Source organism: Juglans microcarpa x Juglans regia, chromosome 4S, assembly GCF_004785595.1.
Source record: "Juglans microcarpa x Juglans regia isolate MS1-56 chromosome 4S, Jm3101_v1.0, whole genome shotgun sequence".
Classification (NCBI taxonomy): Eukaryota; Viridiplantae; Streptophyta; class Magnoliopsida; order Fagales; family Juglandaceae; genus Juglans; species Juglans microcarpa x Juglans regia.
The window spans coordinates 26,752,214-26,779,376 of NC_054601.1; the positions used below are offsets into that span (position 1 = coordinate 26,752,214).

The 27,163-nt window shown below is 33.0% G+C and overlaps 1 protein-coding gene, 1 non-coding gene and 2 pseudogenes across 7 annotated transcripts in view; 2 read left to right on the forward strand and 2 right to left on the reverse strand.

Moving 5' to 3' along the window:
• The window catches only part of LOC121262410, a 168,335-nt gene that overhangs the window by 106,830 nt on the left and 34,342 nt on the right, over positions 1 to 27,163 (reverse strand). The window lies entirely within an intron of this gene.
• On the forward strand, positions 19,129 to 23,933 carry LOC121262413 (annotated as a pseudogene).
• LOC121263884 lies at positions 20,012 to 20,117 on the forward strand. Its single transcript, XR_005940371.1, has one exon. It is a non-coding gene; the product is annotated as a small nucleolar RNA snoR109 (small nucleolar RNA).
• Positions 23,785 to 25,167, reverse strand: LOC121262418 (annotated as a pseudogene).

A 27,163-nucleotide genomic window follows, 5' to 3' on the forward strand; every position in this document is an offset into this window, starting at 1 on the left:
CAACATACTTTATACATCAAAACAACTTAAAATACTCTCAATGGGACCCACAAATTTACTCAAATCTCTACTCATAACTATTCACAAACATTCTTAACATTTCTCAAATATTTTCACTACCCAAACGTACCCTCAGAGTCTTTGTTTACTATATGAGTTTTATATCATCCTATTTCATTATATCTTATTATTTCCTTCTCAAATATTATATAAAATAGATATTTTTTAATTTTAAATATTTAACATTTTAATTTAATCATTATCTAATTATTAAAATTTTTTCAAATTTTTATTTTTTTAAATCTCAAAATAAAAATAATTTTAAAAAAATAATATTTTAACTTTATAATATTTTTTATTTAAATTTTTTTATACCATTTCTCAAAATACTATAATAGATCACAACTCAAACTATTTTAATATCATTCACAAACTATTTCACGAATTTTTAACCTCTATCTAATTTCTCAAAGATTTCTTAATTCTCAATTCAGTCATTTGAATTTATGCTCGAAATTTTTAAATTTGGCAATTAATTAGTACTTTCTATCAACCTGACACGTGTATTCTGGGTGGCATGTCAGCATTTTAAAAAAATAAATAAATAAATTTAAAATGTGGTTGTCGCCGTATCCGTTGCGTGGCATCTTGACAAATACCAAACGATATGCGAAAGAATCACCAATTACCATCTTTTTGGGACAAAACTGGCATCACCAAAACAATCCCCAAATTAAATATTCTTTTATTTTAATTAAGCTTACTGTTCATCCTACGTTATTTGAAAATTTTATTTTAAACCTGGCCTATTATAACAAGAGAAATTTTATTTACAGTTCTAATTAGATTGTGGGTATAATCTCATTGATGAATATAGATAAAAATTAAAAATTACCAGTGGAACATGATCGATTACCCACTTCCCAGCTACCTTCTCCTTTCCTAATCCAGCAACATTGTAATAAAAAATTAACAAAAAAAAAAAAAAAGAGAAAAAGCTTCCTAGTGGGCGTAGTCCTGCTCGTGAGTTAAGAGATGGATGCCAATTGATTTGAGTTAATTGGGATGAAATGAAATGAAATGAATTGTTTAATTTTTTTAAAATAAATTTGAATATATTTAAATATTAAGATAAATTTATATAATTTATGTAAAATTGGTCAATAGTATGATTTCAACTAAGCTTTATATATTCTGTTTACGTTATCCGATTCATTAACTGTCATGAATATAAGAGTATTTTAATGTATTTTTAAGTATTTTATTTTTAAATATCATTTAAATATAAAATATTTTTTATTTTGTAAAATTATAAGACTGTGTATTGCTCAAGTGTATATATATATATATATATATATATATATATATATAAATAATGACTAAGAAAAAACAAGCACTTACAACCAATAAAGAAAAAACAAAAAAGTATGACATTTTAAAAATGACTAAGAGAGTTAGAGTCTTTGTTTACCATATGAGTTTCATATCATCCTATCTCGTTATATTTTTTATTTCTTTCTCAAATACTATATAAAATAGATACTATTTAATTTAATCATTATTTAATTATTATAATTTTCTCAAATTTCTAAAGAAACATAAAAATAATATTATAATAATAATTTAACTCTATATTATTTTTTATTTAACTTTTTCTATATCATTTCTCAAAATACCATAATATATCATAACTCAAACTACAAACTATTTTAATATCATTCACAAACTATTTCATGACTAGTCATAAATTTTTAATCTCTATCTAATTTCTCAAAGATTCCATAATTATAAATTCAGTCATTTGAATTTATGCTAGAAATTTTTAAATTTGACAATTAGTACTTTTCATCTACCAGAGACGCCTATTCTAGGTTGCACGTTAGTATTTAAGAAAAAATAAATCAATTAATGGTGGTCACAAGGGTGTGTAATCGATCTAGTTTGATTCGGTTTTAAACAAAATTTAAGACCGAACTTGTTTGTGCCGATTTTACATTTTTCAAAACTAATTACGCACTAGTTACTTTTCTAAACTGGTATCTCCGATTTTTACAGTTTCCAGTCCAGTTTTCCAATTTTTTTAAATGTTAGTTTGTCATTAAAAATCTATTAATAAAAAAAAGTGCTTTAAAAAATCTGTAGTTGAGAATAGAAAGGAGATTTCAATCATGTAAGAGATCTAAAGTACTGAATTGGACACAAGACTCTTTGCATTTCACTGATTATTATATTTTATATTCTCCCAAACTCAGAAACAAAAAATGCTAGCATTTTCAATAGGAAAAGTCTACCCTGCAACCCCACTTGTACCGCTCGGTGTGATCGCTAGGTGTTTTTTTTTACTTAATGATGAAGGAAGTGATTTTAAGTGTATTAGTGTATTTTTTTTATTTTTTAAAAATATTTCAATATATTAAAAAAATGTGAAAAGAAAAATAAAGAAAAAATAAAAACTCAAAATATGCTGTGTGGTAAAACAGATCGGGCTACTCTATAATATTTTTAATTTAATCATTATCTAATTATTAAAATTTTTTCAAATTTTTATTTTTTAAAATAAAATAAAATAATATTAAAAAATAATATTTTAACTTTATAATATTTTATATTTAAATTTTTTTATACCATTTCTCAAAATACTATCATAGATCACAATTGAAACTATTTTAATATCATTCACAAACTATTTCACCAATTTTTAACCTTTATCTAATTTTTCAAAGATTTTCTAATTCTCAATTCAGTCATTTGAATTTAGGCTTGAAATTTTTAAATTTGGCAATTAATTAGTACTTTTCGTCAACCTAACACGCGTATTCTAGGAGGCATGTCAGCATTTTAAAAAAATAAATAAATAATTTTAAAATGTGGTTGTCGCTGTGTCCGTTGCGTGGCAACTTGACAAATACCAAACGATATGCGAAAGAATCACCAATTACCATCTTTTTGGGACAATTTGGCATCACTGAAACAATCCCCAAATTAAATATTCCTTCATTTTAATTAAGCTTACTGTTCGTCCGGCATTGTTTGAAAATTTTATTTTAAACTCGGCCCATTATAATAAGAGAAATTTAATTTACAATTATAATTAGGAGATTACGTGTACAGTCTCATTGATGAATATAGATAAAAGAGAAAAAAAATTATTTTAAAAAGAGTTAGTCTACATATATTTTCTAAATAGAAACTATTCATGCAAACTCATATAGTTATGTTTAAAAAAATTTTAAAATTATAATAATATCTTTTTTAAAATGATACTTTTTTCTCTTTTATCCTTATTTATTATTGGAACTGCATATACAATCTTCCATTTAGAACTGTAAATAGAATTTTTATTTTAAAAAAAAATATTTTTATAATTTTATAATTTTTTTAAACATAATTATATAAATTTGTATCAACCATTTCTATTTAAGAATTGTAAGTTGACTAAACTGATGATGTATGGGAATATGCAATTATCATGTTATTAAAGTGCTAGAATTAACAATACTAATTATGTAAGCAACGTTTCATGATTTTGATGTCCAGCCAGCAGAAAAGCTTCAATGGCAACAAAAGTCATGTAGCCTGACAAAGCATGCAAGCTGGCTGGGAATTAAAAATTAAAAATTGCCAGTGGAACATGATCGATTACCCACTCCCCAGCTAGCTACCTTCTCTTTTCCTAATCAGCTACGTAGCTGGTATCTACCCAGCAACACTGTAATAAAAAATTAACAAAAAAAAAAGAGAAAAAGCTTCCTAGTTGGCGTAGTCCCGCTCGTGAGTTAAAGAGATGATGCCAATTGATTTGAGTTAGTTGGAATGAAATGAATTGTTTAATTTTTTTAAAATGAATTTGAATATATTTAAATATTAAAATAAATTTATATAATTTATGTAAAATTGGTCAATCGTATGATTTCAACTCAGCTTTATATATTCCGTTTACGTTATCCAATCTATTAACTGTCATGAATATAAGAGTATTTTAATATATTTTTAAATATCATTTAAATATAAAATATTTTTTATTTTGTAAAATTATAAGACTATGTATTGCTCACGTATATATGTATATATATATATATATATATATATATAAATAATGACTAAGAAGAAACAAGCACTTACAACCAATAAAGAAAAAACAAAAAAGTATGACATTTTAAAAATGACTAAGAGAGTTAAGAGTCTTTGTTTACCATATGAGTTTCATATTATCCTATCTCATTGTATGTTTTATTTCTTTCTCAAATATTATATAAAATAGATATTTTTTAATTTAATCATTATCTAATTATTATAATTTTCTCAAATTTCTAAAGAAACATAAAAATAATATTATAATAATAGTTTAACTCTATATTATTTTTTATTTAACTTTTTCTATATCATTTCTCAAAATACCATAATATATCATAACTCAAACTATTTTAATATCATTCACAAACTATTTCATGACTAGTCATAAATTTTTAATCTCTATCTAATTTCTCAAAGATTCCCTAATTATAAATTCAGTCATTTGAATTTATGCTTGAAATTTTTTTAAATTTGGCAATTAGTACTTTCCAGCTACCAAACACGCCTATTCTAGGTTGCACGTCAGTATTTAAGAAAAAATAAATCAATTAATGGTTGTCGCTAGAGGTGTAATCAGTCTAGTTTGATCCGGTTTTAAACAAATTTTAAGACCAAACCTGTTTATACCGATTTTACATTTTTTAAAATTGACTACGTACCAGTTACCCACCTAAACTGGTATTTCTGATTTTTACAGTTTTCGGTCTAGTTTTTCAATTTTTTTAAATGTTTGTTTGTCATTAAAAATCTGTTAATAAAAAAAAAAAAAAACTGCTTCAAAAAATCTATAGTTGAGAATAGAAAGGAGATTTCAAGCATGTAAGAGAACTAAAGTATTGAATTGGACACAAGACTCTTTGCATTTCACTGATAATTGTTTTTTATATTCTCCCAAACTCAGAAACAAAAAATGCTAGCATTTTCAATAACACGAAAAGTGTGCAAATAATATTTTTTTAAAGTATTCTTTCAGTTCTATTTAGAATTATTTGTCTCCATTGTTGTATTGTATCTATTCTTTGAGTTCCTCTGTTGAGCACACTAACATTTTGTAGGTATTTTCTATAATTGTGGATTGATTAGGAAATACTTGTCGACATTCTTTAATGGTGATAGAAGTCTTTGTCCTTCTGTTTTAATGTATCAAGTTATGAGCTTTATACCACCTTCATTATTTCATCCCAAGCAGAAAAAATCTCAGAAATTTAACCTAACAATTTACATATACTTAATACTTATGATAGAAACTTGAAAGTAGTTGGGTCCTATATACATGGTTGTTGAGTTGCATAATAAATGCAAGCGGGTGAAATTCAAATTCGAAGTGAACACGAATCACTTTTTCATTCTTTGATCAGAAAGAAAATCTATGGGTTCGATTAGGTCTTAGCTCTCTGTCACATGGCCGAAATGAATATCTAAATCTAACAAGTAATGAAATGAAAAAAAAAAAAAAAGGAGAAGCATTACTGTGAGGTGAGGCCGAAGGTTTGTGTGGCGAGGAAGAGAGGTGAGGCGGCAACTGGCGAGGCAGAGAGGCAAGGAAGAGAGGCGAGAGTTCGAGACAGAGACGAGAGGCAGAGAGGCAGAGACGAGAGTGGGGCAAAGAGGCGAGGCAGAGAGTGAGGCAGTCTGCAGAGAGGCGAGGAAGAGACGAGAGTGAGGTTTGATTTTAGCCTTTAGGGTTTATTGGCATTATTGCCTTTTGGAAGTTTAAACGGTGTCATTTAGACTGTTTCTGGAGATTTGGAGAGAAAGCGGTGCCATTTTCTGTTGGTTTCTTCTATGTAGATGGTTCTTCTTCTTCTTCTTCTTTTTTTAAATGATAATTATAATTTTTATATATTTGTAATACATTTAATACATAGTTATAGACTATAGTGATTTAGTTATAGTGATTATTAGACTATATAATAGTAATAATATTAGACTATTAGTATTAGTTATATATTAGTATAGCAATATAATATATTAGACTATATAATAGTATTAATAGTTATATAATAGTTATATATTAGACTATATAATAGTATTAATATTAGACTATTAATATTAGTTATATATTAGTATTAATTATAGTGATTTAATATAACTATATTAGTATAACTATAACTATAGTCTATATTAGACTATTAGTATTAATTATATGTTAGTATTAGTTATGGTGATTTAGTATAACCATATTAGTATAACTATAACTATAGTCTATATTAGTATAACTACAAATGTCCTATGTACTTATCAAAACTTAGTGACAATATTTGAGTGATTTTTTTCTTTTTATATATTATATATAAAACTTATATATATAAAATATTTTGTATAATATTATTTTTGTATAAAACTTATATATCTATAATATTATTATTTATTTATTTTTTCTCCAATCGGGCCGGTCCTGAAACCACGGAATCGGAACCGAACCGGGTCATACTAGTTTGTGCAAATAAAGAACCGGTTCCAGATTGGAAAACCGGCCCAACGGGTCCTATTCGGTCCGATTTTTCAATCCAAAATTACACACCTAGTTGTTGCTGTGTCCGTTGCGTGGTGTTATTGTCATATTGACAAAGATAAATGATAAAACAACTACTCCTTTACAATTTTTCTATAATTTTCTAATAAAATAATATTTTTTGATATATTTATTTTAATTTGATTTTGATTCGATGTGTTTGAAATTTAAAAAAATATTATTTTATTAATAAATTATAAATAAAGTGTAATTCGATTGTAAGGCTATCATTGCTCACAAATACCAAACGACAAATTCTCCGAAAGAATCACCAAATTAGCAACTTCTTGGGACAGAATGGGATCACCGAAACAATTACCAAATTATAAAAGCATTCACATTGGGGAACTTATGAAATTTAAGTAAAAGAATCTTCTTTCTTTATAATTATCCAATTTTGAGTAACACCGTACTACTCATTTTCTATTCTCTTCCTACTGATCTATTTAATTACGAGATGTGCTAGGTACAGTCCGCTTAAGCAATCCCCACGTACGCTATTGTTTGTTGTTTGTCCATATCAGCTTAGGTCGAATGACCAAATTGACCTCCTGCTGCTTTCAGCCTTTCACGAAGAGAAGGAACTCAAAATCAGAAATCATTTTGCTGCTATTCATCCCGCGAGACCCAGATTTTTCCTCCACCACCAGCGTCGTGCTCATCTCCTCCATCACCATCAGCTTGTAACGTCGACCCAAAGCAAAAGAGAAAATCGTTTTGCCGCTAGCAGCCCCGCGCGATCTAGATTTTTTTTGTCTCCTCCACCACCGCCATCGTGCTCAACTCTTCCACCATCATCAGCCGATAAATTCGACCCAAATCAAACGAGAAAAATTGAGACCTCTGCCACCCTCGATAAGAGGCCTCTACGCCACTTGAGATCATCTCCTCCACCATGAAGTTGCTACCAACTAGGTAGTTGCTCTGTTCTCACTCTTTTTTCTTGGTTTCAATTTTGGCTTTAATAATACTGATATATTTGAACTAGCTTAGCTTGCAAATTATTAAGTTCATAAATTTATCTTTTTTTTCCTGATGATAAGTAAGTATGACATTGTCTTCCGAAGAAACTACCTACATTCATCTGAATTTAGCATTTCAAAATCATCATTTGGCTATGCCAAAAAAAAAAAAAAAAGGTTAGCAAAAAAGAAGGGCAATTTCCCACTGCTGTAATTTTTTTTTTCCTTCTATATCAGTGTTTTATATTGTTTGATTTATTTTTTAAAGTGAATTAGAGAAGCATGATATGACATAGTTTGTTTCCCTCAAGGAACCTGTTTTCTTGGGGCTGTGTAGATGAAGAATATGCTTTAGTTGTGATCAGTGGATTGCTTTTTGTGTTAAGACTCTGGGTGTTCTTACCCATTGTTATTACCTGATTATTAAACATGTTCAGGAATAGACTATCTACTTTGCATTCTCCATTATCAGTCTCTTTTTTCTTCTATTCTTATTTCTTGCCGATCAACATTCTCCTAAGTTGTGTGGAAAACTTTACCTACTGGAGTTTCTTAATTCATAACCTTTTTGGAATAGTGATATTTTAGGCATTCACCTTCAATATTTCTATTGTTCTATTGTACTGAGATTTTTTAATCATTTATTTTGATTATTTTTCAGATGTAACAAGTGAAAGTTATAAAAATATAATAGTTTTATTTATTTTACTCATCATTGATGAGATATTTAAAACTGTTGCATAATACTATGGTCCACCCATGTCATGGAAACTCGTCACCAAATTCTTGTGACTGTGGTTCAAGCGCGCCCGCATGTGGATTGAACGGCCATATTACTCATGATTAGACTATGATTCTCTTTACTACTAATGTTTCATGATTAAAGAATTATAACGCTTGTCAAATTAATTTTTTATGAGAGGCATTTTATTTAGACACATTCTTACTATTTTGAGATGTAAAGGATGAGAGCCATTTTATGTAGACACATTCTAGCTATTTTCTTAGTCAATGATGATCGATAGGTGCCTTCAAAGTACATTATAGACAGGTGGCAGAATGACATTAAGCATAGGTATGCTCTCATTCGAAGCAGTTATGATGATTTGAGTAGTAAATCAGCTGCTAGAAGGTTTGCTAATTTGATGAAGTTATGCTACGAAGTCGCTACAAATGCAGCTGAAAGCGGTCATGATTCAATGGATATGGTACAGAAGTTGTTGGCTATGAATTTGAGTTACACAAAAACCAAGACACAACATGTACTTGTGAATATTGGTACCTACAGTAGAGAAATGGGAAGTTCGAAAAAAATGTTGAGTCTTCGCATTGTTGGAGGTAAAGGGAGGCTTCTATCGAAGATGATGACATCTACAGTAAAGAAGGTTATGAGGAAGCCATAAAATTTACGTAGACAATCCAAGACCCGTGCCAAGAGAAAGAGGAAAAATGCATTCAATTTGCTTGTCATATTTATGCAAAGTTGTTTCATAAATCTATTTAATTTAATTACGTATGGTTGAAATGTAAGGAAGTCAACTTCCGGATAGTATCATAATTACCTAGCAGAATGTAAAGTCAAATACTACAGGCAAATATGTGCACAGGAGTGGTGGCAAAAAGTGCATGGTCAGAGCATGTTGAGGTCCCTATAGACACCATTAGTTTTTGGAAATTGGACAGCCTCCTTTATATATTAAGGTAGAGTGCAGGAAAACAAAACTTAAAACATAAAACATGATCCAGTTTTACATGCATTGGCTGATTAGGAAGCTAGGTGCAAACCATATTCCGAAATCATCTGGATTAAAGTAATCAATGAACCCATGAAATCTCCTGATTGGCAAAACCCAGAGATCTTTACATTTCATGAAACTGAGTCCTTCTCACATATTTACTCAAACAATTGGACTACAACTTTGACTGCACGACATTTCCAATACGAACTCAACACAGAATTTCTAACAAAAACGTGTATGAAAATGTAATTAAAGATGCTTTTATTTCCAAAATTATCAAATGCCTTAATTTCCAATACAAACTCAATACAGAGTTTCCAACAAAAACGTGTATGAAGATGTAATTAAAGATGCCTTAATTTCCAGAATTACCAACTAGCTTAATTTCCAATTCGAAATCAAACACAAAATTACCAAATGCCTTAATTTCCAACAAAAAAAGAAAGCATAACAAATGCAGTAATTAAAAATCTATTCTTATTTGAATTGCTCAGCTGGAACGTGTATGAAGATGTAAGGAATACCAAATGCCTTGATTTCCAACAAAAATCAGAAAGCATGCCAAATGCCTTAATTAAATATGTAAAGAATTCGAATTGCTCAGCTGGAAAATCACATTGCAATAACAGAGAAACATTGCCATAAAACAAAATTATCATAAATCAACCTATCTCACGAACGGAGTGAAATTAGGGCTCAGATGGAGTGAAGTTGGGCTGGGCCCAGACAAAATTACTCTTTTGGGCAGAATCAGCTCCTCCACCACCTCGCACGACGACGTTAAGGCTGGACTCAGACAGAATTACTATTTTGGGCGGAAGCAGCTCCTCCACTCCCTCGCACCACTTCGTTAGGGCTGGGCTCAGACGTATGGAATTACTCTTTTGGGCAAAACTTCGGTCTCAGGGAGGAAGGAAGAGCAATCTCTCATAAAGAGAAGACCAGCCAAATGAGGAAGGGGGAAGTCATCACGAGGAGAAGATCTATCTCGAGCAAGACGACATTGTAAACCCAACTTAGTAAAATGGGGCGTTTTTGCCACGTTGGCGTGCACGTCCAGTCCTCTGATATGGAACTGCATAAAAAATTTCTCTTTAAGTATTCCTTCATTTTAATTAAGCTTAAAGTTCATCCAACCTGAGTTGTTTGAAAATCTTATTTTAAACCCGCCCCATTATAACAAAACATTCTAATTTTAAAAAATACATAATCAAGAATAGGATGAATATGTTGGTTTTTAAACTTAGAAATGATTAAGATATTTGATATAAAGTAAAAATAACGTGAACCATTATCTTTGTTCAATATATTAGTTAAGTTGTTTAGATTTAAATGAAAATGTGTCTTGGTACTTGAACTAATGTATGCTTCTTGGAGATATGAGCCTTAACCGCTTCCCAACCAAACAAAGGGTTGTGTCCTTTGGTGAATTAGAAATATTTTCAATATATTCTCTAATATTTGAGAAGTTGTGACTTTTTAAAAGTGTTCGTTCATTTTAGTTGTAACTTTTCACAAATACTCTTTTATTTATATAAGTTGTGACTTTTCACAAATACCATTTCATTTATGTAATGTCACTTTTCGCATGTACCATTTCATTTAAATAAGTTGTGACTTTTCACAAGTATCATTTCATTATAGTTGTGACTTTTCACAAGTGCCCTTTAGTTCTCTATAAATAGGAAACCCACCCACAAATTCATTAACTCCAAATTCTTTACAAAAATTAGAGAAACACTTCCTCCTTCTTTTTATCTTTTTTTCTTTGGGCTTTAACTATTTTATATCGGGTTCGAGAATATCTTTTTGTGTGCACCGACGAGGAGATTAATGGGAATCGACGTTGTTGTATCTTGGGAATAGATTGTGAAGAAGCCTAAATGCATGTTTATAATTGGAGGCGGCGAAATCTACTCTAAGGTTTTGAGCATGTAAAAAATACATGTTTTATAATGACGGGATACATTACTATTTTAATTTTGATTATTAAAAAAATAGGTAGTGATAAGGTCACTGTCCATCTACTACCCAAGTGCATTTCAAGTTGTTTTTTTTATTTTTTATCATTTTATTTTAATTATTTTTTTAACATCCTTAATCATTAAGAAAAAATTTAAAAATATATATAACTTTACTAATACTCAATTTTTTAATCATTAAGTAAAATAAAAAAATAGTAGTAGATGGTAGGGCTGCAACCCAATGCCATCCAACCCGGTCTGGGGCCGGTCCAACCCAACCCGGAACTGTTTTGCGTGCCAACTCGGTCCGACCCGACCCGGTACTGTGCGGGTCGGGTCTTCGGTTTTTTCCCCCCTAAAACCTTTTGTCCTTTGTTTCTGTCTCTATCTCCGTCTCTGTCTAGGTGCCTGATCTGAGGGGTTTTGGGCTTTATGAGCTGTAGCCGTCGATGATAACAGAATGGGCGGAGTCACGTCTTCAATCGCCGCCAAGTTCGCCTTCTTCCCACCAAGCCCTCCGTCATACACTGTGATAGAGGACGACACGCGTGGCGATCGATTTTATATTCCCGAGGCCCCAACGAGGGACGGCATCAACGTGGATGTCCTCAAGCTCCGGAACCGTAAAGGAAATGACATCATGGCCATCCACGTCGAGAATCACAAGGCATCGGCCACTTTGCTCTACTCCCACGGGAATGCCGTTGATTTGGGATAGATGTTCGAGCTCTTTGTCAAACTCAGCATTCAGCTTCGCGTTAATCTCATGGGGTGATTTATCTCTGTGCTCTTTTTTTCTTTTGAAAAAACAAACTGTCTTTGTTCTTGTTTCTATATGCTTTTTCTTTTTGAGCTGAGATCTGGGTTTTGAGCTATGGGTTTCTTCGTCGTTTGAGCCTTGAGGTATATGTTTGCCTTGATTTCCGGGTTTAAACTTGATGGGTGTTGCTTAGTTTGGTGAATTCTTCTTAGAATTGCACTTGTGGTCTTTGATGTGTAACCTTAACACTGATGGTTCTGCTTTAAACCACACCGATCTAGAAGAGGAATGGTTTGTTACTCGTAGCACATTTTCGAATTCGACGGGTTATTTTTCCTAAAACCCGTCTTCCACTTTTGACTCGATGAACCCGCCTTTCACGGGTTGGGAATTTCGGATCCTTCAGACGGGTCGGGCTGAAGGCCCATTATGCACAGCCCTAGTAGATGGATAATACTAAGATAATAATTCTATCATTATTCTTAATTAATATATAATAAGACTGATGTATATATGAGAATATGCATTTATCATGAAATTAAAGTGCTAGAATTAACAATACTAATTATGTAAGCAACGTTTCATTGCTAAGTCCACAGAGGATTTCCACAGAAATCCTCTACCGAATACACAAAATCTTTTTTTTTATTTTTTTATCTTTTCTTTCACTATTTTTTTAAACTATTTAAATATTATTTAAAAATAAAAAAAAATCACATATTCATTTAAAAACACTTAATTAATTATTAATTAAAAAAAATTAAAAAAAATTTGTAAAAAATCTCGATAAATTTTTTTTGTAGACATAGTGTTTTCCATATAAATATGGTTGTTCTAGCTTGATGCATTCATGTTGACTACAAATATTAATATTATAAAAGCGTTAGAGAAGATAAAGTGTCAATTGTACAAAAATTTAAGCAGCCTCACAAGGGTTTTTAATGCCTCGTTTGGTTAGATATATGAAAATAAAAATTGAATAAAAATATTATAAAATTAAAATATAATTTTTTATATTATTTTATTTTGATATTTAAAAAAATTAGATTATTTTTTATGTTTTATTTAAAAATTTAGAAAAATTATAATAATTATGTTATAATTTTGTAAAAAAATTTAAAAGTTAAAAATTTAAAATTTAAAAATATTTATTAAAAAGAAATGAAATGATTTTTAAAAGTAAACCAGGTTTAAACCTAAAGCCCATCCAAATGATGGAAAGTTAAGCCCACTCGTCTACTGATGATAAAAAATGAACAGTTGTGTTATACGTGGCCATCTACCGCTTCACTAGTCTTGTTTAGATGTTGAATTTAATTGAGATGAGTTGAATATTTTATGAATGATAATTAGTTGATACGGTAGAGTGAGTTTTGTGTGACTTATCTAAGATGAATTTAGATGTTAAAATGAATTTAGATGTATTTATAGAAAGTTAAAAACGATTGTAGATCTCGCCTATAAAGAGATGTTGAGTTGAAAAAAGTTATGTGTCCCACATGTGAAGAGATTTTAAGTTGAGAAATTCTATTTGCAATCCCCATTCGTAGGGTTGTACAAAAAACCGGCAAGCCGACAGGGATCAACTCAGACCGGCCGTGGAAGCTCGGAACTGGCCGAAACCGTCAGGGAACCGGTCGACCGTCGGTGGTAATTTATCAAAACCGGCGTCGGCCGGTTCGGTTTTGATTTGAACCAGCCAAAAACCAAAAAACCGGCCGATGTCATATATACATATATATATATTAAATATATTCATTCATTAAACGACGCCGTTTCACTTAAATAAGTGAAACATCGTCGTTTGCATCTTAAGGTTAGAAAAAAAAAAATAAAGGGAACGGCACTGTTTGGCATAGGCCAAACGGCGCCGTTCCAAGTAGGGCATATTAATCCCAGCCCTGTTTCTTTCCCAGTTTCCCCCTCTCTCTTCGATTTCCACTCAGGCTCTCGCCTCTCACTCGTCACTCTCAGCGTCATTGCCTCCACTCCACTCACGGTTCACCGACGCCCAGTGGTCCAGTCCACCGTTCAGTAGCGGCGCAACCTCCACCGCTCAACGTTTCTCCAGCAAACGGCGCAGCCCGAGAGCCTCCATTTTATTTTTTAGGTATGAACCATTGAACCATATGATTTTAATTTTTGTGAGATTTATTTATTTTTTATAAGTATTTTGCAACATTTATGTTTTAGAAGTATTTTTTTTTGTGAGATTTATAAGTATTTTTTTTATAAGTATTTCAGCCCGAGAGCCTGTTTGTGTTTTCTGGTTTGGTGCATTCACAGATTGAAGATGTTTTATAGATTTTGTAGTTTGTACAATGAACAATCGGTGGTTTTTGAAGATGTAGTGTGCATTTCAATTTTATAGATTGACAGTTTTGTAACTTTTGTTGAAAATAAAATAATTTGTGATGTTTATTGAAATTTGAAAGTAAAATTTATGATGTGTTTTAAATAATTTGTGATGTTTATTAAAAGTAAAATTTATGATGTGTTATAAACAATTTGTGATGTTTATTGATAATAAATGTTCATAATTTATTGAAAGTAAAATAATTTGTGAGATTTATGAGCGATCTAAAATGTAGATTAGAATCTTAGATTTGTGATGTTTGCCACGTTGCAAACTAGCTGCTATGTAATTGACAATTGTGGTGATTTTTTGTTCTTTCTTGGTTTTACATGTTAGATGGATTCTTCGTCAAGTCTAATTGATCTTGATTCGAACTCCCAAATACCAAAACCCCCGGCTTCAAGTGCCCCTAATAGTAGTAATTGTCCACTTCCTAAGAAACGGAAGGGGAATGATCCGTCAATTGTTTGGGACCATTTTACAAAAGTTGATGGTTGTTCCGTAGATGATCCTAAGGCTAAGTGTAATTATTGTGGCAAGATATACGCTTGCCACTCGAAGAGGATCGGAACTTCAACCATGCAAAACCATCTACCTTCATGTTTCAAAAATCCTCATAAACATGGGTCTTTAGATAAATATCAAACAACATTGGCAGGTGAGGTATCCTCGAAGGGGTTTGGAGAGACTGATAATTCTTTAAGAAATCTTGTAACCCATAAATATAGTGAGGAGGCTGTGAGGATGACGCTTGCGAAGATGGTAATTCTCGATGAATTACCATTTAGAATTGTTGAAGGGCAAGGATTTAAGAAGATGATTTGGTTGCTTGAACCTAGATTTAAAGTGCCATGTCGAGTGACGGTTGCAAGAGATTGTATGAAACTATTTACATCTGAAAAAGCCAAACTTAAAAAGTTATTTAAAGATGGGGGAATGAGGATTTCATTAACTACCGATACGTGGACATCGGTACAAAATCTTAATTATATGTGCCTAACTGCTCATTTCATTGATAGTGATTGGAAATTGCAGAAGAAAATCATTAATTTTTGTTTAATCCCTAATCATCGAGGGGATACCATTGGAAAATATGTTGAATCGTGCCTCCTTCATTAGAGCATTGATAAGATATTTACTGTTATTGTTGATAATACAATTGCATATTGAGACATTTTTTGACAGAGAATATGTTGGAAGGGAAGTATATGCACATGAGATGTTGTGCTCATATTCTGAATCTTGTCGTGAATGAGGGTCTTAAGGAGTGTGATGATGCCATTACAATGGTTAGAAATGCGGTTAGATATGTGCGCTCATCCTTGCAAGATTAGACAAGTTTAAGAGATGTGTAGAAAAAGAAAAAATTAATTGTAAAAAAATGTTGTGCCTTGATGTGCAAACCCAATGGAATTCAACTTACATGATGTTAGAGGCTGTTGAGAAATTTGAAAAGACTTTTGGCGAATGGAGAGTGAGAACTACAATTTTTTTTCTTACTTTAAGGATGGAAACATTGGGCCTTCTAGAGCTGATGAGTGGGAGATAGTGCGGGTTTTTGTAAAATTTTTGAAGATGTTTTATGATGCCACTTGTCGATTTTCTGGTTCTTTATATGTCACTGCAAACACAAGTTTTTTGGAGATTTGTAGGCTCCAAAAATAGTTGGTTAGACTGTGTGAGGGTGAGAATACTTGTTTGATGAGCATGACCATTAGCATGAGAATGAAATTTGATAAGTATTGGGGTTCATTGGATAGGATGAATTTGTTGTTGTTGATTGCAGTTCTCCTTGATCCACGTAGCAAGTTGGGGCTTCTTACTTTTCATTTGAAAAAAGTTTATAATCACAATTGGGCTGAAGATTTGTTGTCGAGGGTGAGACAATTATTATCAGACATATATGCGGAGTATAATGCGACGTTCGGTTCTTCTTTGAGTAGCAGAGAACATGTTTCCCCTCCGTCATTTGCCCTTCCAAATGATGCTGAAGACAATTATGAGTCACAACTTTTTTATGAGTGGTTGCTAGTATCGACTGCCTCTGGATCTACAGCTACCAAAACAGAGATTAACAGGTATTTATCAGATGGTTGTGAGACATTCAGTCAATCTTTTGACTTGTTGAATTGGTGAAAAGTGAATGAGCTTAACTATCCTATACTTGCGAGAATTGCACGAGATGTGTTAGCCATGTCTGTTTCCACGGTTGCATCAGAGTCCGCATTTAGTACAGGAGGTCGTGTACTTGATCATTTTCGGAGTTCCTTAGCTCCAATAACTGTTGAGACACTTATTTGTACTCAGAATTGATTGCGACATCCGTCAACGCCAATTGATATTCGAGACTCCATGGATAATGTTGAGAGTTTTGTAGTAGAATCTGGTAATGTGTTTTTCTCATTCAATTTCCATATTCATTTATTTTTATAATTTAATTTAATTTTTTTTTCATTATCTTAATTTATTAATATTGATTATTTGGTGTTTTCTTATAGAGTTAGGAGCATCATACATCACAACTATTGATGATTGAAGAGTCGAAGACTGCAATTGAAGAATGAAGATTTTTTAGATTTTATTCAAGAACAATTGTTATTTGTTCTTACTTGCTTAAGACAATTTAGTTTTGTTTGTAATGTGTATTAAACATAATCTAGTGGAGTTTTTTTATTTATTTATCTACTAATTAGTAATTTAATATATAAGATAATAAGACTATAAAATATAAGTAGTATATATGTACTAGTTATTAGTTACTAATAATATATACATGACATGATTAAAATTAAAAAAAAATTGTACTAATAATTGCAAAAAGAAATTCTACAAAAAAAGTCTAAATGTAGATAATCTTGAATAACAAATTGAGCCTAAAAAGAGGTTGGATTGGGTCTTAAAATGGCCCAACAGAGTGGTTCAAACTGGCCCAAAACATGTGGTCCAAATAGGCCCAAAACCGACCAACCGACCGTAAACCGGCTGGTAACCGAATCGGCCGATTTTCCACTAATAATCGGCAGGTTTAGACCAGATTGGTCTCCCCAGGAAAATCGAACTATCGGTTTCAGTTTAGGCCCAAAACCGAACCGATAGTTCGGTTTTTCAACCCTACCTACTTGGGGACTATATGTGCAAACTCTTTATTAAATGAGAAAAAACATCATTTTAAGAGGGATACGCTTATATTGCAGTTTCCAAATAGAGACTGTATCTATCATTGCTCTTTTAAATTGAGATGAGTTTAATAATTTTAGAATTAAGTGATTAAATATTAGACTTAATTTTAAATTAGACTAAACATAATTAATTTCAATTCAATTCAAATTTCAATGCAATTTAAAGTAGAGGCTTGGATTGATATAAAAATTTTATCTAATTTAATAATCATAATTTTTAAATTTTTATTTAAAATATAATAAATAATTTATTTTTTAAAATTTTAAAATAATATTAATATTAAAAATAATTTTTTATTTAATTTTTTACTGTCATCTCAATTTACTGTAAATTTCCCCGATTTAAGTTGGATCATCCGCGCCTCCCCACCCCCCGCCGCCCCCCGCCCCCGGCCCGGGCCCTCTCTCTCTCCCTCTATCTGATTTCAGGTTTGATTGTTCCTCTCTGCTGAGCTCTCAAGGGATATTCTGGGGTGAGCTTCGAAGTTCTCTCTTTCCCTGTATTTTTTTCTCACTCCTGATTTTTATCTCGTGGGTTGATATTGTTCTTTCGTTGTCTGGGTTTTGTTTCTTTTCATCTGATTCGTAATAAAGGTTGCTCCTTTTCTTGGTAGTACTCCATTTATGGGGGCGATTCGACTGAGGAAGTTAAATATTTACACATAAGGAGTATGTACTTAAGCTTGCTAAGTGTTATTCTTCACAGTTTGCACTTAAGTTTGCCAAGTGTTATTCTTCACAGCTTCATCGGGTCTTGCGCTAGGTGTGTTACATAATGATGATCTTTGTTTCCCATCTGATTTTGTTTAGTATATGTTGTACTCTTTGGTTGGATGTTGAGAAGGTTGGGGAAATTAAGAGAGAAATGATAATGGGTACATTGGGTAGTCTTTTTCCGACTTCAGTTTTAGCCGCATCAGCTTCATACTCTGTGCCTATGCAATTTCTGTTATCCGGTAGTTTGGACTTTGGAGTGTGGACTCGTAATATATTGCATTTACTGCTGTTTCTGAGTAGGAAAAAAAATGAATATTCTACTCGATTGGGCCTTTTGGATATATATAATCTAAATTTAAATTTGTGCCTGGGAATCGAGTTTTCTAGCTATTGTTTGAATATATATTCTCCTTTGAGGTTTTAGGGTTTTAGCTTCAGTGAAAGCAAGTGATGTGTGTGTGGATATATTTATGTATATATGTGTGTGTGTGTGTGTGTGTGTGTGGATATATTTATGTATATGTATGTGTGTGTGTGGTAAACCTGTTTGCTAGCTTCGAAACGATGAAAATTTCGACTTTCTTTTCAAAGAAAAGGTTTTCCGGCAAAAAGAAATAAGCAGTCAAGAGTTGGATTATCTTGCATTATTTTTGAAAAAGCACCTCCTTTTTGGCTATCCGAACATCATTGGAAGGGAGGGATTTATGAATCCAATTACCATAGCTGAGAGCATACTTTGATTTTTAATTATGTTCTAGTAGACCTTTTGGTTGATTGTATTGCTTTCCACCTTTGTCTGTCCTCCTTTTTCCATTTTGAGGTCGTCTTATGTAATATAGTTCTAATAAGCTGTTTCATTTAGAACACATTAAACGATGGTGAATGCTGTGGCTGTTCTTGGCAGCAATGAGGGTGTAGTGGGACTATCTACTTCACCCAAGAAGCTGATGGTAATTTGGAAATCCTGTCTGATCATCCAGCAAATGTAGATGTCTCTATTTTTCACATTTTGAAAGACATTTTGTTTCAAATTTTCAGGCTCTACAACAGTAACTGGAAATATTTCTGGCCTTAAGCCTGGTCTCCATGGCTTCCATGTTCATGCACTTGGGGACACAACAAATGGTTGCATGTCAACTGGTATAGTCCAAAGAGATGATGTTTATTTCTTCGTATCTAAAGCATCCAGTCCAAGAGCAGAGTAAACCCCACTTTGCTCCACATTAATCCCTTTTGTCTTTAATTTTATTTTTAATCTACCTGCTTACAGGACCACATTTCAATCCTGCTGGCAAAGAGCATGGTGCTCCTGAGGATGAGAATCGGCATGCTGGTGATCTTGGAAATGTCACTGTTGGTGATGATTGTATGTGCTGTGTTTACCTCTATCCCCTTGGTCATTCGTTGACAGCTTCCCAATCGTTGGACTCTATCATGTTCTATAATATGCAGGGGAGTAACCCAACTTTGAGGATGAGCTGCTGAGATCTTTCTTGCCCGCCCAACTTTATATGAAAAGCCAGCGGCAGCTAGTGTTTAAGTTCCTAGTTCTATCTCCATTTCTCTTCCCTGAGTCATCTACTATAGCTGCCCTTCTGTTTATTTTACTCTACCTTAACTCCATTGCAACCAAGTATTTTTCATTTATCTGTGATTTTTATATTTGTTGGGGGGAGGCTACCGGTACATGTACCAAGGGAAAGGTGAACACTTCTATGAGTACCCTTGATCTTGACTTGCCAAAGTGGCTGTAACCAAATCCAGTGGCTCATAGAAGTTAACTGGCCAGTCCTTGTGAGATCTCTTTCTTCGATCTCTGTCAACAATCTGCTTACCGAACTTCTAACGTTCTTTTTTTTTTTTCTTTTTTCTTTTTTCTTTCTAATTATTGCTATTTTTTATTTTTTGGATGGGAAAAGAGAAGGGAGAGAAGAGGGAAATGGCATAGGATTTAGCCGTTTTAAGAGACCCTTCTCAAACATCAATTGTTAATACGGGTCACCTTCCAGGCAAGCTGCTTTGATTTCCCAGCAGTTTGCGTCTAATGGTGCCTACAGTCTTCTACCAAAAAATAATATGCAGAGCAAATTGTTTCTGCTGTTAGTTACCTGATAAGAAGGCTTAAGATGGGTATGTATTTTGTTCTGACACACAGTGGTGCACTAATGGATGGTATCTCTTTTCATACAGGGACAGCCAAGTTCACAATAATTGACAAGCAGGTGTGTTTCATCTTCTGTTTAAGTTTTACTTGTGCACATATATTTAGTTACTTTTCACTGATGTATTTTACAATTTTGCAGATTCCACTTTCTGGACCAAATTCCATTATTGGAAGAGCTGTTGTTGTCCATGGAGATCAGGATGATCTTGGCAAGGGTAAACTCTTGAAACACAATGCTTGAAATCGTTCTGTTTTAGTTTTATTTTCTGTATATTCATGATTAAAGCCAACTATATGTAAACCACTAAGTCACAATTGGAGCATCTGTGTTGATAAATTGTTTTACTTGGTAAACAAGAAGAGTAAGGGCTTTTATGTTGTTTTTGTTTTTGTGGGGGTAAAGGTCACCACTTTAAGCTAAAGCTCTAGATATTTAGGGTAAATATTAGAAAACTGAGATTTTGATATCCCCTTTCAAGTTTGTCAGAGGTTAAAAAAATGATGTTACTCTCAAGTCTGAAGCCTTTGAATTGGTTTCTAATATGGACTTCTGTTATTGAATTTTTCCCATTTCCCCAAGTGCTGTTGAAGTTATTCTAGAAAAGGTGCATTAGGGCACATTTGAACTAATTCTCAAAATTGTCAAAACTTATCATAATTCTCAAATTTTTTCATAATTTCATTCCCAAGCATCACTCTAAACACAAAATTTTTCAATTTCAAATTTTCTACTTTTTCATCTAATCATTACTTAATCATTATTCAAATACAAAAATCAGTACAATTTTTACAAATTTTAAAATAAAATGCAAAAATAATACAATTTTTACAAACTTCAAAACAAATTTTTTTTCTAAGTAAAAGTAGAATTTTTGTTGATAAGAATAGGCATGGCACTAGTACATAAGAAGTATACACAAAAAATGCCTACATTCCACTAAGCACTAGTGAGGGATACAATCAAATCATGAAAAATGTCTCATTACAACTAATGACCGAAGCCCAAGAAAATAAAGCATTATAAAAGAATCTCTTCAGCTCATCCAAGAAAAATGGGGAATGGATCATCTATTGTTACTTGTGATGTGGCCAGGTTCTTGTGGAATGAGATTACTAACAGGACTGGTGTGGTATGGGTTATGCCTGGCAGAGTGGAAATTTTGAAGTGCTGGACAGGTATTAGGGGAAATATTCACATCGCTGCTGTGTGGAAGATGTTATTCCTCTTTGTATTATGTGGTGTTTGTGGATGGAGAGAAATAAGAGGTGCTTTGAAGACCAGGAGCCATTCCTTGGATGAGCTGAAGAGATTTTTTTTATAATACATTATTCTCTTGGGCGTCAGAGTATTTAGTTGTAATGAGGGCAGTTTTCATGATTTGCTTGCATCCCTCATTGTTGTTTATTGGTACTTAGGCTTATCGTGCGTATACTTCCTGTGTACTCGGGCTTTGCCTATTACATTGTGCTTAATAAATTTTTTACTTTTAAAAAAAAAAAAAAAAAAAAAAATTCCTGTATACTTGAGCTAAGCCTTTTCCTATTAATAAAGTTTACTTATAAAAAAAAATCATTGCCACTTCTAACTTAATATAATTATTTGATATGTAGGGGGACACGAGCTTAGCAAAAGCACCGGAAAAAAAATCTGATCTATGAAAAAAATCTGCATTGTGGTTTTTTCTATATCATTTTGTCTTGTCTTTTACCTTCTGCTCGCATGATGTTTAATATTACCACGGAATTTTGTACAGGTATAATTGGTCTGCAAGGATGAACTGCTGCTCCCAAAACCGTTAATCTTGTGTGTAGGCATTATCTCCTGCAAGTAGGCTTGTGAAGGACTTCCTGAGTACTCTTCTAAATAAATGACAAACCTTTGCGTTGGGTCTGTATTTGTGATCTAAAATTGGGTGCTTGTGCTTTGTTTCCTTTTCATGTAATGCCGACCTCTTTCTTATCAGTATTACGTAATGTTGAACAAATTTTCATTCGCCTTAGTTTTAATGGGTCTTCTTTCTTCCATCAGGTTTAAATTGCCCCTTTTCATCTCTGTTCCTGATGATAATACGAAAACGTTACGAATAATTGTGATTGTATATGGTCTAACATGCTAGAATACAAATAAATATAGGATTGAGAAATGAAGTGAAATGCCCCTGGGCATATAAATAGCTACTGCAAATTTTGTGAATATACTTCCACCGAGGGTAATCCTTTTTATTATTATTTTAACTTCTCAATGTTCTCATCCGCATGCACGTAAGGTATGTAGCAAGCATCCACCAGTGTCTCTCAATCTATCATTTAAGGGTCATGCATTTTTTCATGCTAGATCTTATTAGAAAAACCAGTGAACCAAACATCTCACTTACACACAACGAAGTACGAGAGCATCGTAAGCCCTTGTCCAAATATCATTGACAATCTTTCTTTAGTCATGAGAAAATTAAACTCATTTAAGGGTACGTTTGGTTTCTAAATCAAACTCAACTCATCATTATAACTTTTTAAATTCTAATATAAAATATACTAAACAATTTAATTTTTTCAAATCTCAAAATAATAATAATATTAAAAAATAATAATCAAATAATATTTTATCAACTTAACTCAACTCAATTCAACTCACTTCAACATCCAAACGCACTCTAAAAGTGCAGGCATCACAATAACTTAACTACACCCCCACAAAGCAAGCAACTGGGAATCAGAAGGGGTAGCAAGAGATACCAGATTTTTGTTAAAAGAACTTGAAAAATAGAGAGCAGTCAAGATACATTGATCACAAAATCGATGTGCGCATTCAATAGTGCAATGGGCATATTCCAACAATAAGTTTGGAAAAATCTCTCTGATAGAAATCCCACCATGTTTATTAGATTTGCATTAGGCACTATAAGCCTGATCTGATATGGCCTGAAATGGTTTGTAACATGATCTATTCTCTTGTAGTAATGCTATTTTCACTAATGAAGTCACTTTAGAAAAAAAAAAAAAAAAAAAAAGAACTTAACAACACCCAACAACTTATTATCACAAAAATAACCACGATGTCAATTGACGTATTAAAAAAAAAAGGGCAAACACAATCAGCTCTAAATGATTTATTTTTTATTGGTACAATCAGATTAGCTATACATGATATGCAGCAGTTTCAAAAGATTATGGTGCACAGCCATCTCGCTACCCTATTGTATCCACATCCTTTATGCTCTCTGGGCCTTCCCGCGGAGATATTCCCAGTGCAGAAGCAAATATTTCACAAGCTGGTTCAAAGGCATGTGGTGCCTTACTGTCTAGAAGATGTATGCAACCGACAACACATTCTACATTCTTTGCTTGGCTGCCTTCTCATTGCCCTTGATTAAAACTCCGTTCGGTTGGTGACCCAGGAACAAAGGGAACAAAACCCCGGCCACCAAATACGGGGCGCATGAAGGCATCGTCGAATTTACGCCAGTACCGATGAACAGTGTGTGTAGGAGTGGCCAGGAGTGCACGTATGCTGCTTGGTCGGATAATTTCAGGAAGGTCAAACTCAGAATCCTGCCCCTCTCCAAGAAGAGGCACAGAATCCTGCCCCTCTCCAAGAAAAGGCACACTTACAGATTTTGGAGTAGACGAATCTGGCTGTGTGTCTTGGATGTGGAAGCAAGAACCTTATAAGAGGTTTAGTCAACAAACCAAACACCTGACCAGAAACAAATATGAAGTGTTATTACCATTACCAAGAACATTGAAATTTCATATGCAAAACTCATTCATACAACATCGCAAGCAATCCTAATGCAAAAGCAACACCATATTACCACCTACAACAATAAATATGGTGGTGAGATTTGGTACATCAATGAAGTACGAGAAAAACAGAATTATGCTGCAAAAGAAACAGAAAGCATACTTGTTGCCTGAAGTTGATTTTTTCCTTTGGAGATTTTTTAACTAAGTTGATTAAAAATGATAAGGGGAAAACAAAGGCTGCTCTTCCGGCCATAATCAGACCTAGCAGTATTGAACTCACTGCAACAGATGTTCCAGGACTGCAAAAAGCAAAATCAAGCATTGCATGTTAGAGCAATAAATAATGTCTCAGCAAGGCAGCTATATCATACATTTTTTCTGAAAAATTACATAGACTGCTACTACTACTACTAATAGATATAAGGTTCAACATATTAAGAGCTTGGAACTAAAAGGACTAGTTAGTCGTCTGCTCTTATGCTGATAATACCTGCCACTGACAAATCTCCACTTTTCAATGTCCAAGGCATCCATTCCAACATAAACGAAGATAAAGATCTCAGCAACAAATGAAAGGGTTGCAAAAGCATGCCTGTGATAATTTGAAGGAAAATCTAAAGCATTAGGTATATGACAAATTGACCTTTGTTCTACATATGAAAAATGGGTTAAAATGGCTTGATAGCTTCTAAGAAGAATTACTTGGTAGTGATTCGTGAACACTCAGTCACATTGTGCCAGGTGTAATGGGACATCACAATCCCACAAAAGAATACCGTGAGAATGCCACTCAAATAGAACAACTGCATAACAGATTAAATACAGTAGCATCTTAGTGAGATGAAAAATAATTAGCAATCTATCAAATCTGCCGTCTACATAAAGCATTTGAAGCATAGAAAGAGAAATGAGTGCCGTTAAACTATTAGACATCTTACTTCAGCCATCATATATGAAAGGTATGCCATGAGCATCATAAGAGCAACTTCACGATCTGTAGAGTGCCTAAATCATGAGAAAAATTGTATTATCAGAATTTCGTTTTAGTATATGATTCTAATACTTCTTTCCTCCTTCGGTTAAAAGTTTCTTCAGAAGCCAAATCAGGAGACCTTAAATATTAGGTGTCACCAGACCACTTTCAACAAATAAAAACCTAGCATACGATCTAAAGACCAAACAAAGCATCTTCTTATTATGAGACTAGGTCCATTTTCAACATTAGTATAATAACAATGGAATAGTATTGTTACCTATAAAAAAAAAAACAATGGAATACTATTGTTGCAATACCAGTAAAAGCAACTGACTCGATCATTCCAATTCTGACAAACGTACCTTCCACAATACAGCTTTTTGATGATCTATGCACTTAGCAGCCCGGTCTGCAGGGGAAAGAGATGTCATACCGCAGGAGAATGGCACATGTAGCATAACACACGTGCATTAATACATATGAATCTATGAGAGAGAGAGAGAGAGAGAGAGAGGCTTACTATCACCCCAAGCATTGTGCTTGTGAGAAACAAATAAAAGAAGTTGCCAATAAAATGCAAACCAATCGATATGATTGAGGTCAAAACTCTGGATTGCATTAAAAAGTACCACTGATGTTGCATCATTTACAACACCCTCCCCAAATACAAGACTGTAGAGTAAAGGCGTCTCATCCTGATTAAGCACCTGCACCATCCCACGAAAGTTCAGGTTTGAAGTGTAGATACCTTATCCGATTGAAGACATGATAACATGCTGATATCTGCTATACCTGCAATGTACATACAGAGTCCGTGGCAGCAAATATTGCACCGATTGCTGAAATAACGGATCAATACAGTCAGAATGAAACAGCAAACAAAGTTACTCGAAAAAGAAAATTGGCAAATGTAGTAGCTAGATAATCCCCAATATCCAGCGAACCAATATCCAATTTTTTGAAGAACTGAGTAACCCCTGGATCAAGCATCAGAATTTTACAGTCACAATAAGATGGTAATATAAAACCCAATAGCTCAAACTCTTTTTTTCTTTATTTGCTAGGCCTAACATGCTTTAATCCAAATCAGAAGGGTATTTGATACAAACATGGTGAACAAAATAAAAATTTATTGAAAAGACTCGTGTACATTATTTGGCCAAAGAAATAATATACAAAGTGACTTAGACAGAGTAAACTGTCGAGTATGGATGCATATATCACTCTCATTCCATCCTCTAACACCAAAGAAATTAGTAATATGCCTTCAAAATAATATCTAAAACTAAAGAGTAGGTGTCCACCCAACGCAATCACACAGATACTGAATATAAACTGTCAGATAAGAGAATTATCACTTTTTTGCACAAGAAAAGAACAGTTTCATTTTTAGGAATGATTCTCTGCTATGTAATGGTCTCTCCTCAAAGATTGCACAAAACAGAAGAGTGGGAATTATCAGTTCTAAGCATAGGTAAGTACTAAAAGTCCGGATGAAATTGCTTCAAACAGAGAATTTTCTGCCGAGTGAACTTACAGGTAAAGTTCAAGAGAAAAGCAACTATACATTTCTAGTGGATAAATCCTCCTATAGATTGGTATGACCAAACACAGATGGCTCTCTAACCACCAAGAAAGAAGGTTAGGGTGATGCTTTGAGAGGGCAGCTGCTCTTGCTTTTGCTGCTGTATGAGTCTAGAATTGTCTTACAGCATGAATTGGGAGCGATTGACAGTAATTAATTTTTTAATAGCTTGGAGGGCCGTAAGAAGAATGGGGACATGCCACTGACTCCATGAATATGGCCATATTTTGAATGAGCAGCACAGTGCCATGAAAAAATCTTTGAAGAGGAGATTTTCGGATCGCTTGGTCGCTTTGAAATCACTGATAATACCATCAGTCAGAGAAGTCATAATCTAATTGGCTGCATTGCTAATAAATGGTATCATCTATATATAGAAATTGTCTTAAAAGAGATTCAAACTATCTTTATATTATCTGCGTGGGATA